Source organism: Aedes albopictus, chromosome 2 (assembly GCF_035046485.1).
Source record: "Aedes albopictus strain Foshan chromosome 2, AalbF5, whole genome shotgun sequence".
Classification (NCBI taxonomy): domain Eukaryota; kingdom Metazoa; phylum Arthropoda; class Insecta; order Diptera; family Culicidae; genus Aedes; species Aedes albopictus.
Genome location: NC_085137.1, coordinates 203,863,749 through 203,876,050, shown reverse-complemented (window position 1 = coordinate 203,876,050; position 12,302 = coordinate 203,863,749). Strand labels below are relative to the sequence as shown.

General features: G+C 35.5%; 1 protein-coding gene across 7 annotated transcripts in view; it reads right to left on the bottom strand.

Moving 5' to 3' along the window:
• Positions 1 to 12,302, bottom strand: part of LOC109425214 (tyrosine-protein phosphatase Lar) — an 830,826-nt gene that overhangs the window by 348,271 nt on the left and 470,253 nt on the right. For 6 of the 7 annotated variants that reach the window (XM_062851023.1, XM_062851025.1, XM_062851028.1 and 3 more), the window contains exon 2: positions 5,815 to 6,947. The exons of the other annotated variant lie outside the window; for it this stretch is intronic. The gene's annotated coding sequence lies outside the window, so the exon portion shown is untranslated. The remainder of the gene's footprint in view (positions 1 to 5,814; positions 6,948 to 12,302) is intronic. 7 annotated transcript variants of the gene reach the window in all.

The window sequence follows — 12,302 nt, the reverse complement described above, 5'->3', positions numbered from 1 at the left end:
ATGGAACATTGCCATTTTTGACTTGATATATTATTACTTGAGGTTATATAAAGGACTTTTATAACAAACATTGAGAGTATATTCATCGCGGATCTATGTTAGATGTCATAAAAAAATAATTTTTCAAAAATATTGTTTTTTTTTTAATTTTGTTTTGTATAGAAAACTGATTTCTAGCCTGAAAATTTGCCAAGTAACCCAGAATTTTCAGATGCTTCAATCTATTTTTTCTCTAGTTCCCTTTTTTATATCGATTTTTAAAACAAACAAAAGGGAACATTTTTGTAGATATTTGATATCGAAAGTTTTTTTTCGCACAAGTTCCAACGCAAAAACTTTTCATATTTTTTTCCTACATCCAACCATACTTAAGGCCGTTACAAGTATTTATTTCACATTTTGTCCCACTACTCTGTGGCTGGTTGAGGGGGGGGATAAAAATAATAAAGCATTTTATCTGAAAATCATTAAAAATGTTTAGCAATGTCTAAATTTTTGATAAATATTTCTTATCTGCCCCTTTTAAATGCAAAATCCAGTCAAAAATTTGAAGGGGGTTGTAGACAAAAAGTCGAAATGAAATTTGTAGTAGCCTAATTTATAGAAAATTCAAAAAAAAAAGAAAAAAAATTGAGACATTCTGAAATGTTATTTAAGTTTTTTTTACTGTTGTACAGTGTTTTTCATAAAAGGATCAATAAATTCTCATATACAGTGTACCAAAAGCAAAGAATTGTCCGTAAAGCTATATGTATTTTCGTCAAAATAATTTTTCATTCAAATGGTCATAACTTTTTATGGGTCAATCAAAAACGCTGAAATTTTGAACAATCACAAATCATATATTAAAGCTCCATTTGTAAAATTTCGAGCAAGATTGAATAAGTTTCCTGAAAGTCAAAGAACTTTTAGTAAAGCTTGATGGTATATTAAATATCTCAAACAATATTAGAAGAAATATTTTCAAACTTTTTTTGAGGGAATGCTAACACATGCACATTTAGTAAGCAGACTTGTTAGGGTTAATTTGTTCACTACCTCGATATAACGTAACTCGATATAACGTAACTTTTACCTCGATATAACGTAACTTTTTTTTTGGTTCCAACTTTTCACTATTTAAATAATTAGAGTGATTTAAAAAATTTTCTATATGATATTACACCCCTCCTGGAAGCAAGCCTGCTATCCAGTTATGGGTTATACGACCAATTTCAAAGTTTTAAAAGAATTTTCGGTGTCACAGTTGATAAGAAATGTTATATAACTATTCACAGAACAAATATTACATCTTCTACTCATTATTGGCATCACATCCCTACTGGAACATAGCCTTTAAACTCCAAACGTAGACAGCATTTAAAGTGAACACGATTTCGTGTGATACTGGGTGTAAGAACGCCAGTAACGGTCCGCTTTGTCTTAGAGTAAATTTAGCAGAAAATCACTAGAGAAATTCTCTGATAAATCCCTGGATGAACTTCTTGAGAAATCACTGGAGAAATTCGCGAAGAAATTCTCAGAAGAATTCTTGAAGGAATTCCTAAAGACATTCCTGAATAAATGGTGGAACTTCTGGAGGAATGCCTGGAAAAAAACGTGCTTTATCCTCGGAGGAATTTCTACCGCAATAAACACAATTATTCCTGGTAACATTCAGGGGAAGTCTTTAATTACATAAGGAACTTCTGTATAAATCTCAGCAGGAACTTCTGGAGAAATTCGTGCACTTGAGGAATCCTAGTTGGATTTTCAAGAAGGGTCACAGTGAGAATCCATGGATAAAAAACTTAGGTTGAATTCCTGAAGTAATCAGGCTTATTCTGCGCGGCGTGTGAGGTGAGATGGACGGTTTCGTCTCACGTGACGTGAGACGACTAATGTAAATCAAATGGGGCGAGTCGACTTTTGTCACCTCATTCGACTCGTCTCACCTCACACGCCGCGCAGAATAAGCCTGAATTTAAAAAAAATCCTGAATGCATTCTAGGAAGAATTCCTGGAAAAATCAAGTAAGGAATATCTGGAGGAATCTTTGAAGAAATTTCTAGTATAATTCTATCTGTTATTCTTGGAGAAATCCTTACAATATTTTTTTAAAGAATTACTTTTGTATCTCAGAAGGAAATTTCCAAGGAATCTCTGGACTCCTGAAGTTTTTCTAGCGGGATCTGAAGAGGAAATCTTTTGGAAACTCCGTCAAATTGTGCTGGATGAGTTGCAGCAAGAATACCTGGGTGAATCTTGGCAAATACCCCAAGTAACACACTTGTCATAGAAGAGTCACAGTGGCGCAAGTTTTCATGACGCAGAAGTCACTGCGATTTACTTCTAGCAAGTAAGAATTCATTTGTTAGAAGTAAGTCACAGTGACTCCTGTGCAACAAAACCTGTGCCGCCGTGAGTCTTCTGCGACAAATGTGTTACTTAGGACAGGAATAGTTGAAATATTGGAACTTTTTGGAGGATCCTTGCAGGAGTGACTGGAGAAATCCTAGTAGGAATTTCAAGAGGAACGACCTCGGAAAAATCTTGGACAGAATAAATCTTGAAAAACAAATCTCTTTGGGGAATCCTACAGAAATTGCTTGATAAATCGCAAGGAAAATTCGTGGAGGAATCATATCAAAAACATCTGGAGCAATTAAGGCAGGCGTTCCTAAAGATATCATAGCAGATATAAAACTCAGTAAGAATTTATGGAGGAATCTTAGAAGGTTGAAGGATCCTTGGATAAATATCCTTAGAATCACATGAGGTATTTCATGAGGCACTCAACCAGGAACTCCTGGGTGAATTTCCGAATTATTTCTAGAGGAATCCCGAAAGGAATTCCTGGAGGCATCATCGGATTACAATTTTGCCTGCGTCACATAGATTTCTTACTTATAATCACACCAATACATAACGCTTGACGTTTGACCAGTTCTAGATCCAAAAAAGGAGAAGAATCCTTGTTGTTGTTTTTTTTTTTTTTTTTTGTCTGTATTAACGAGATTTTTAACCCTTGGCTAGTTCATCTCGGGACCCACGTTTTACTTCCCTTCCGAAAGAAGAACCCACATTTTTATGTGAGTATGTCGGGAGTGGGATTCGATCCTTGTTGTTGTTGTTGGGGTCTGGTTTTTTTTGGCTTGAGGGACTGTCGCCATTCCACTTTTTTTGTCGGTAGTAGACTGCTGATAAGAAGAATTCTGATTTATGTGACATTGGCTTAAATAGTTTTATAAAGAGACATGCTAGGTATTCGACATATGTATGATCTTACAAACTTTTAAAAATATATAAAATTCAATGATGAAAAAAAATATAAGAAAGGCTGGAAATCACTGTTGGGTGATTAACATAATCTTTTTGGTAATTTTCTTTTCAAAATATGTATTTAAAACGAATTTCGTGAAAAAAATTTTTTTGCTTCGATATAACGTAACTTCGATATAACGTAACGAAAATAAAATTGCAGTTACGTTATATCGAGGTATGACTGTACAAAAATATGAAAATCTGCGTATGTAGTTGACGATGTTTATAAATTTACCATATTTTGTACATTTAATCTGTCAAACGTTTTCCACTGATAAAAATGCATAAATCAAACGGCAAATGTATAGGACCTACTCTGCATATGTAGTCGAGGTGGTTATGTATAAAATTACATTAAGAAAGTTTTCAGAAGTTGAAAACACTTGGTACTTTTATTGATCAAAATATGATGAATTTCTAAATAATACTCCGAATATATACAGATTTTTCATATTCTTGTAGTGAATTTAAAACCTCAAACAAAGCTGCATATGAAAGCTTTAGGTATAAGCTATAACACAACAAAAAATGAAAAAGTTTCATAAAGTACATATTAAGATATAATGTTTTAAAATGTTTTCAAAAATCTTATAAGTTATTAGATTATAAAATTATGCAATCCAAAAGTTCCAAAAATCCTAATGAATTTTTTTTTTCTAAATAGAACTACAGAGTTTCCACAAAAAATGTAACCAACATGGTTAATGAATTAGTCTAGGATGAATTTTATCAACATAACATAACCTTGAAAAGATTTTAATATATTTTCTGATGAAATTCATGTAAGCATCCGTTAGCCTACATGACCTTGATATCGGTGGAAATCTCAAATTGCTACAGTTTTCGAGGCTGGCACTGAAATGCGTTTTAAACATTACATACATATGGTACAGTAATGTTTCGCGATTATATCATCATGGCGTGCTTTCGATTTATTTTTCTTAAAACTCCTGTTACGTTTAAGTTCTTCCTACACTTCTAGATATGTATATGTTGAAAGTACGCGCTGTAGAAATATAAATATTGAAGAGTTGTATTGATTTTGCACAATGTTTAAAAGCTTTTTAATAAGGTGATGGATGATAAAATTGGAACATTACTGTATGACAAGCTTTTTTGCTACAAGTCCAGTCCTGAAAAGGAAACAAAGTATTCTCTGTAAGAAAGAATCTTCTTCTTCTTCTTCTTCTGTATGGCTCTACGTTCCCACTGGAACTTGGCCTGCCTCTCTCAAACTTAGTGTTCTTTGAGCACTTCCACAGTTATTAATTGAAGGGCTTTCTTTGCCAGCCATTGCATGAATTTGTATCTTGTGAGGCAAGCACAATGATACACTATGCCCAGGCAGTCGAGAAAATTTTCCCGACCGGAACGGGAATCGAACCCGCCGTCTCCGGATTGGCGATCCATAGCCTTAACCACTAGGCTAACTGGAGACCCCTAAGAAAGAATCTAACAGAGAACAAAAATCTTCTAGAATCCAAATAATTCAGTATTGGGAGTTCATTTTGGATTTGTTTCAATTACCATAAAAATCATGTTAAAAAATTTGGAGAGCTTTGAATAAACTAAATAAGGAAACATCCACAATGGCTTTTTTACGAAACATCTTAGGGTTCTGATGTGCCTCACAAACTATAGGTGATTTCTATGGAATTACTTTTTTTTTGTTATTCGCCCCAAAATCAATATACTCTACACGCATTCTTGAAACATGTATGTATTTAAAGCATTTTAAACTAAGATTTAATTGTGGTTTATTATGTGTTTTCAGAGCACTTTCAAAAATATGAAAAAGTAGCTCTGGCCAACATGAACAAATACGAGTCAATAACCCGAACTTGTTCCTTATTTCAAGTACCCTGCAGTATGTAGCTGAGAGTCTTGAATTTGATTTCAAAATACTGTTGCACACAAAAACATTGAGAAAACATACTATAAAGTTTTCAAAATAACCCGATTTTATGGAATCTGGAGTTCTCATCAATTCTTAAATATTAATATTCAGACTACAAACTAGTTTTGCAATTCTGTAGACATAGGAAAAAGACTGACTAAGTGAGTACTAGGCTGTGCTACAAATAACGTCTGCTTGGCGGTGCAAGTAGCACTACTCTGTACTGATTAGTCGAAGACGAAATGTATCGGACACAGTGCTTGACCAATTTTAAGACCCACATCATAACTAAAGAAGTTTGAGCCTAGACGAAATTAATAATTTTGTTTTCCTCCCAGTTAATACATTTGAAAATTTTGTTAGGTGCTCTGTAAAATTGACTAGCCTACTTTTGTTGCTGACAACAGCTGCAACATAGTGATCAATAATTAATATTCGTTTATTTTTTATGTTTTTAGATTTTGTAAAAATAATGCTTCTACGAAACGTTTTTATACTTCTGATCATGGGTTAAAATAACTCCACTCAGTCCATTGCAATACCAAATTCTTACGTCTTTTTTGACAAGCATCCGCATGCCTAGCATGTATACGTCTATTATCCGACCATCCTACCATTTAATACCATATTTCTTCATGTTCGGCCGAGAAAGTTAACGTTCTTATAACCATCACTTCTTCTTCAAACAGGTCCTGTCTTTAAAACTCCCCGCACTCGATTGGCTTTCATCTTTTTGTTCACATTTCCGATCACTGCTGCTTCTGCTGGTCTCATTCACTCCGTCGGCGGCGTCGTCGTGTTAAACCCCATTTACTGCCTGACTGCACGATTATCTGCCGCAATTTTCCCCGGAAAAGTTTCTTCCATACCATGTTTTCACCGTCTCGTTTGCACACAATTATAGAGTACAACACAGCAAAATAAACTGCTCGACGGCTATCAATTTCGTTACTCCCTAGCCAAATAGGCCCATTTGCAGGTTTGCGGCTTCCTTCGCGGCTGTTTCCCCACAAAAATGCACACCAATCTGGGAAAATTTCACACAAGTTCGTCGACCTCCTCCGGGCCGTTCCACATTTTCACTAGGTGGGCTCTTCGCCGACATTCTGCACACCACTGGACCTGCGGCGAGTGTGGTTCGATGGGCGGTTCTTCTGGTCGGACCCATTGCCGTCGGCCACCGGGGACCACTTTGGGTGCCCACATCCTCTCCCACTCCCCACTACCTGCACACACACCCACACAGCTGGACCCTTGTTGATATTCTGACTTTCAGCAACTTTTCTTCTTCGATTTCTGCTGCTCTTCCTCCTCCTCCTCCTCCTCCCGCACTTTTGGGCGTTTGCTGCGAATTTCTACGCTGCCTTCCGAGAAAATAAATTCACCGTAATAGATTCTTTGCGCCAGGCTGCTTCACATAATTTATTATTATTGGATTTCATAATTTTCGATTCATAAATTTTCTCCTCTTCATTATGAGATTGTTTCGTTCGCTATCGGGATGTGGCTTCCGTTGCTGCGTTTCGTTGCTGCGTAGGATTTTCACTTTCACTTTTTTATTATTATTTTTATTATATTTGAGCAAACTTATTTACACACACGCGGCCACGTGGCCACGGTTCGCACACTGGAGTTGCTTATTATTGCTTGCCACCGGTGGTTAATCGTAGTCGTTTGTAAACTTTCCTCTGGGTAAGCTATTTGCACGCACTCCAAGATTCGGCGGTCTTCGAAAGTTGACATTGTGCTAAAGTGGAAAATTGGATCAGTCGTAAAGTATGAAAGTATATTCGCAAACTTTGGTCGATGGGGAAATGTTTCACGGCGAGGGTGCGGTTCTAGCTGGGGCAGTGCATTTGTTTTGGGGGAAAAACCTTATCAATTTGCATAATTTATATAATTGCCTTATTGTAGGGAGTAACCCTTGGTATTTTTTACAACGAAAAAGTAATGAGAATGATACGCGGATACGCAGAACCAGAGGGAAACAGAATTAGCTGTTAAAACTTTCTTCAATGTAATTTAAGTAGGCTTATCCCAGAAAAACCATAAACTATAAGTAAACATCCTCTGTTTCCTTGAAATTTAACTTTATTAATGCAATTTGGAAACCTTTCTTCACTCTCAGTTTCAATGAGCATTTCTATAATTTGTATGAGAGATATTTGTTCAACTTGATCAGTTTACAGAGATCAAAAGAACTGCTTAATACTTTAATAAGTTATAATAATAGTTCCACTAAGCTGAACACTATTTCTTAAGTCAATTATGCATTTATTTATGAAAAGTGTTTTCAGTTCCTCGAGATTTAAAAAAAGAACAATTTATAAAATAATTTTCAATTCGGTCATCTAGATTTTAGGATATCGTGATCACCATAATAGCACTTTTCAAAAACTCAATTTCGAGGTATTTTCGTTTACAGTTTCGCGCTTTGCCTTGTCTTTACGGAGGTTGTGCGCTACAATGGACTGTAAGATTCGTTCTAGTACTCCATACGTTCTAGCTAGCATACGTTCAAATTATGAAATTAAAAAAGTTGTCGATCACCCTTACCTCACGGTATACAACTCTTAAAATCTGTGGCAAAATTTGTAGAATTTTAGTACTATTTCAGGTACACTCCCGATCAAAAGTTTGGGGTCAACCCCTCAAAAACATGTAATTTTTTATTGGCCCATATCTCCGCCAATTTGCGTCTGATTTCAAAACCCTAGGTCTCATCCAGAAGATAATAAGTCAAAGAAACTTTAAACATGATTTAAAAGAAACTTTTTCAAAAAAATTTGTGTGCAAACTTAACCCAAAGTTGCTAAATTTTCTAAAAAAAATGAATATAAACTTACGGCAGTGTCGCTGGAAATTGGGTCGACCAAATTTTAAGATGAGAGCGGTAATATGACCCATTTTCTATTAGCTTTCAACTGCTTTTTACAGAACTTAGCTAAAAAATCTAGAAAAAAGTTATTAAGTAAATTAACTCTTCATGTCATCGACCAAAAGTTTGGGGTCACTTTCGTAAAACATGGAAAAGTGAGTTGTTGATATCTTCGTCATCTATAGTTCAATTTTAATTCTTTTTGGCTCATTTCAAATTAAAAAAATCAATTTACTTTTGATGTCTTTAAATTAACGTAATTAACGATTTTTGCATATAACATTGTTATGTAAAGTTAACACATTTCACCACACTACAAAAAATGGTGCAACTTTACGTTAAGTTTTAGTATGTAAATTTCAACAAATATGTGTGGTTCAATGTCTATGCAGTAAGTATCGTTCATTTTGTTTCAAATAAGCCAAGAAGAATTGAAATTGAATGAAAGATGACAAAGATATCAACAAATCACTTTTCCATATTTTACGATAGTGACCCCAAACATTTGGTCAATAACATCAAGGATTCATTTACTTCATAACTTTTTTTTTCTAGATTTTTTACCTAAGTTCTGTAAAAAGCAGTTGAAAGCTTATAGAAAATGGGTTATATTACCGCTCTCATCTTAAAATTTGGTCGACCCAATTTACAGCGACACTGCCGTAAGTTTATATTATTTTTTTTTAGAATATTGGCAACTTTGAGTTAAGTTTACATACAAATTTTTTTGAAAAAGTTTCTTTTAAATCATGTTCAATGTTTCTTTGACTTATTATCTTTTGAATGAGACCTTCTTCTTCTTCTTCTTCTTCTTCTTCTTCTTCTTCTTCTTCTTCTTCTTCTTCTTCTTCTTCTTCTTCTTCTTCTTCTTCTTCTTCTTTATGGCTCTACGTCTCCACTGAGACTTGGCATGCCTCTCTCCAACTTAGTGTTCTTTGAGCACTTCCACAGTTATTAATTGGAAGGCTTTCTAGGCTAGGGTTTTGAAATCGGACGGCGAAGATATGGGCCTAAAAAATGACGTTTTTGAGGGGGTGACCCCAAACTTTTGATCGGGAGTGTATAATTTTAAAAGCTTTTATTTTAATTAGTTACTTTTACTTCAAATTATTGTTGATAAAAATCTAGTGGAGCTGAATAGATCATCTTAACCCTTCAGCACGCACGTTGTTGTAAAAAGTACAACACTATGCGAGAGCGGTGCAGTTTCGGTTGCTTGATAGCGCGCGTCCGGAAAGGTTAAGGCTCAATTGAGAATGGCAGATGTTCCAGAACTAAAAAGGCACTTTTTTAATGTTCCCCAAATCGAAGAAAATAAGAATGCCCGATGGTTTATTTAGTCAATAATGACAATCGGACACGCTGGTTTTGTTAGATATTTCGTCATTCTGGAGAAAATGATTTTTCTGTTTTGGATAATATGCGATTCTTATTTGGGCCTTTAAGATTTATTTTGTTAATTTTAAGGTACCGTATTCCGGAATCAAATTGATTACTTTAAAACAGCTTTTGCAAATAACAATTGTAGCAATTCAAATATTGTTACTGAGCTGAGAAGCTTGCTTGATCTCATTTGGGTCGTAACGCCAAGAGAAGAAAGAGGTGCTATAACTTATTCATGCATTTTCATATGTTCAACCTTTTGTTATTTCAGCCTTATGATACAGTTTCTCCATTTCCGCCATTCGTATTCAGCCTTTTGAATTTCAGCCTTATGTTACCATACCGTTTACGGTACATAGTTTTTTTTTCAAACATTTCTCCACGGAATCTCTCAGCTAAGCAAAACTTTTCTCTTCCACCCAAAATCTCTAAATATTAAATGAGGGCAATGATGCAAATTATCACCTCACTAGTGCTCATCACAACTCATTAACTGTATATTTATCGCGTGCGATTGAACTGTGCACTGATCAGCGATGACCAGCAGCAAAGAGGTGGCAAAACGAACATGATGTAAATCACAAACGATTTTGCACACATCTGACTGTGCCGCCACACATTCGCCCGAACCATACCGAATAGGTTGGTTTGCGAAGCTACGGCACGAACGCTTGACACGCACACAGAAGCAACATTCGCATGTACCGATACCATACTAATATAGCTTCCAGCCAACGATGCTTCGCGATAAGCTGTCGAAAAGCATCGAAAGCGATGAAAAGAGATGCTTAGCTAGAACGCAACGGCTCAACGGCGAAAAGGAAGAGTCAACTATGCTGATCAGTGTTGAGTTCGTTCGTGTGCTACTCGTATGGGAGGTTGATTGAATAAAGCGAGGATGGGTGAAAACGTATTCGTTGTCGAAAGCAAATCGCATCATTTCGCGAATGTTTTCATCAAATAGCAAGCTTGAATGAGGGTAATATAGGGGAACTGGGGGTAAGACGCCCACGTTAAGGAAGAGTCCAATTTTAACCACGAAACACTTCATAATACACACTTTTTTGGCACTAACATGAAGCATCAACATGTTTCCTTTCAAATAGAAGAAACCATAAACCAGTTTTATGTTTTACTACTAAAAAATTCAAATTTGAAAAAAAGTTTGATTTTCAGATTTTTAGTTTCAATGCGGGGTAAAACGCGCCACTAGTCACAGCTAACGCCAGGATGCCAAATTGTGTACATATACTTGCGCGCCTGGTTTATTGTCAACTGTTATTGTTCGTGAATGATATACAGTCATTGCATAATTATGGATCACTTGTAATTATGGGTCAATCCATTTAAACGTCATAGTGAGCTGTTTTATCAATAATTACTACAAAATGACACCTGGATGTGTGATTAGTGAACTTATTCATAGTAAAAATGTGTTGTTGCTTGGTTCCAGCTTGTGTTCTACATAATTTATGCCAGAATTTGGATCTAAATGGCTATTTTAATGTAAATAACTAGGGGTGGGCATTTTACCCCACACATGCCTCAGAAGTTTGGACCCTTGTAAAAAAGTGATGAAGGCCAAATTCGATACTTTTTCCGCTTGGTACACAAACAATGGGAGTGTGCAAAACAGTTTATGGGGATAGCGAGAAAAAAAATCTTTTACATGATGTAAAAAAGTGCAACAATTTGACATGTTAAAGTTACATCAAAAGTAACCAAAATCTTTTTTTGAAGTTTTTGTACAATTTTTTTAGTAAAAATATGTAAACTCAAATGTAAAGAAGCATTTTTATTCTTATTTTAACGATTGCAGTTGAAAAAAGTGCTGAAAATAACGTGGTTTGCCTAAAACAAGGGTGGCGCAACTTGCCCCCTATGGGCGTTATGGCCGCAGTTCCCCTACTTATGTTTCAAAACGTTTAGCAATCTCCTCAAAAAATGTTTCGTTTTTAAGATTCCTACGAAAAATTCCGTTGGAAAAATATATTAACAAACCTAAGTACAGATACTTCCATCCGTAGGAGATACTACGATAACTACCTGATTTAAAAGATTTTTAACCACAGTTGCACCACCGACAAACCGACGTGACACTCTGTTTCCAAGATTGGCAAGAAATTTGAATCTCAAACCGTTTAAAAATCGTAACTCGTTCTGTCATTTTTATCTTTTGACAAAAGAAACCTTGAAGAAGATGACACAAAACAGCGCAAAACTGTCCAGCTGATCGATGTAAACATCACATGCACTCTTGCATGCACTCTTATTTCTATCTCACCAACAGAATACACAATCAACCATACAATGAAGCTTTTCAAAGAAATACCCTTCGATATGAAGCAAAAAAGTCAATATGTCGCAAATAAAATATCCCAATCATAAATACTTTCAGCGGATGAAATTGCATTTCAACGTTTATAACGAAATGTCTTCATATTGCGCAAAACATTGAATGAAGGTTATACTTCGAAATGAGTAAAATAACTTGACAAGGTAAAGCTCTTGCACGCACGCACACATAAAGAGGAAGCTGTGTAGATCATCGCACAGATGGAGCTAGTGATTGAACGGAGAACTTATTTGCCAAGAAAAATTGGAAAAGTTGTATAAGCTGGCACGTCGGTTTGTCGGTGGTTGCACAACTTCTGTGGGGTGTCTTATACTTGAAATACAGCTTGTAAAATCCAGACGATCTCCAGAAGACAAAGTAGGCAAAAAACGGAATAAAAATGGATCCGCGTAGGAATATTTTGATAAATTTGGAATAATTTGGTTGTAATTTGCAAAATTTTTGGATTCTAGTCGATACTTAACAAGATTCCATTATTCCAGTTA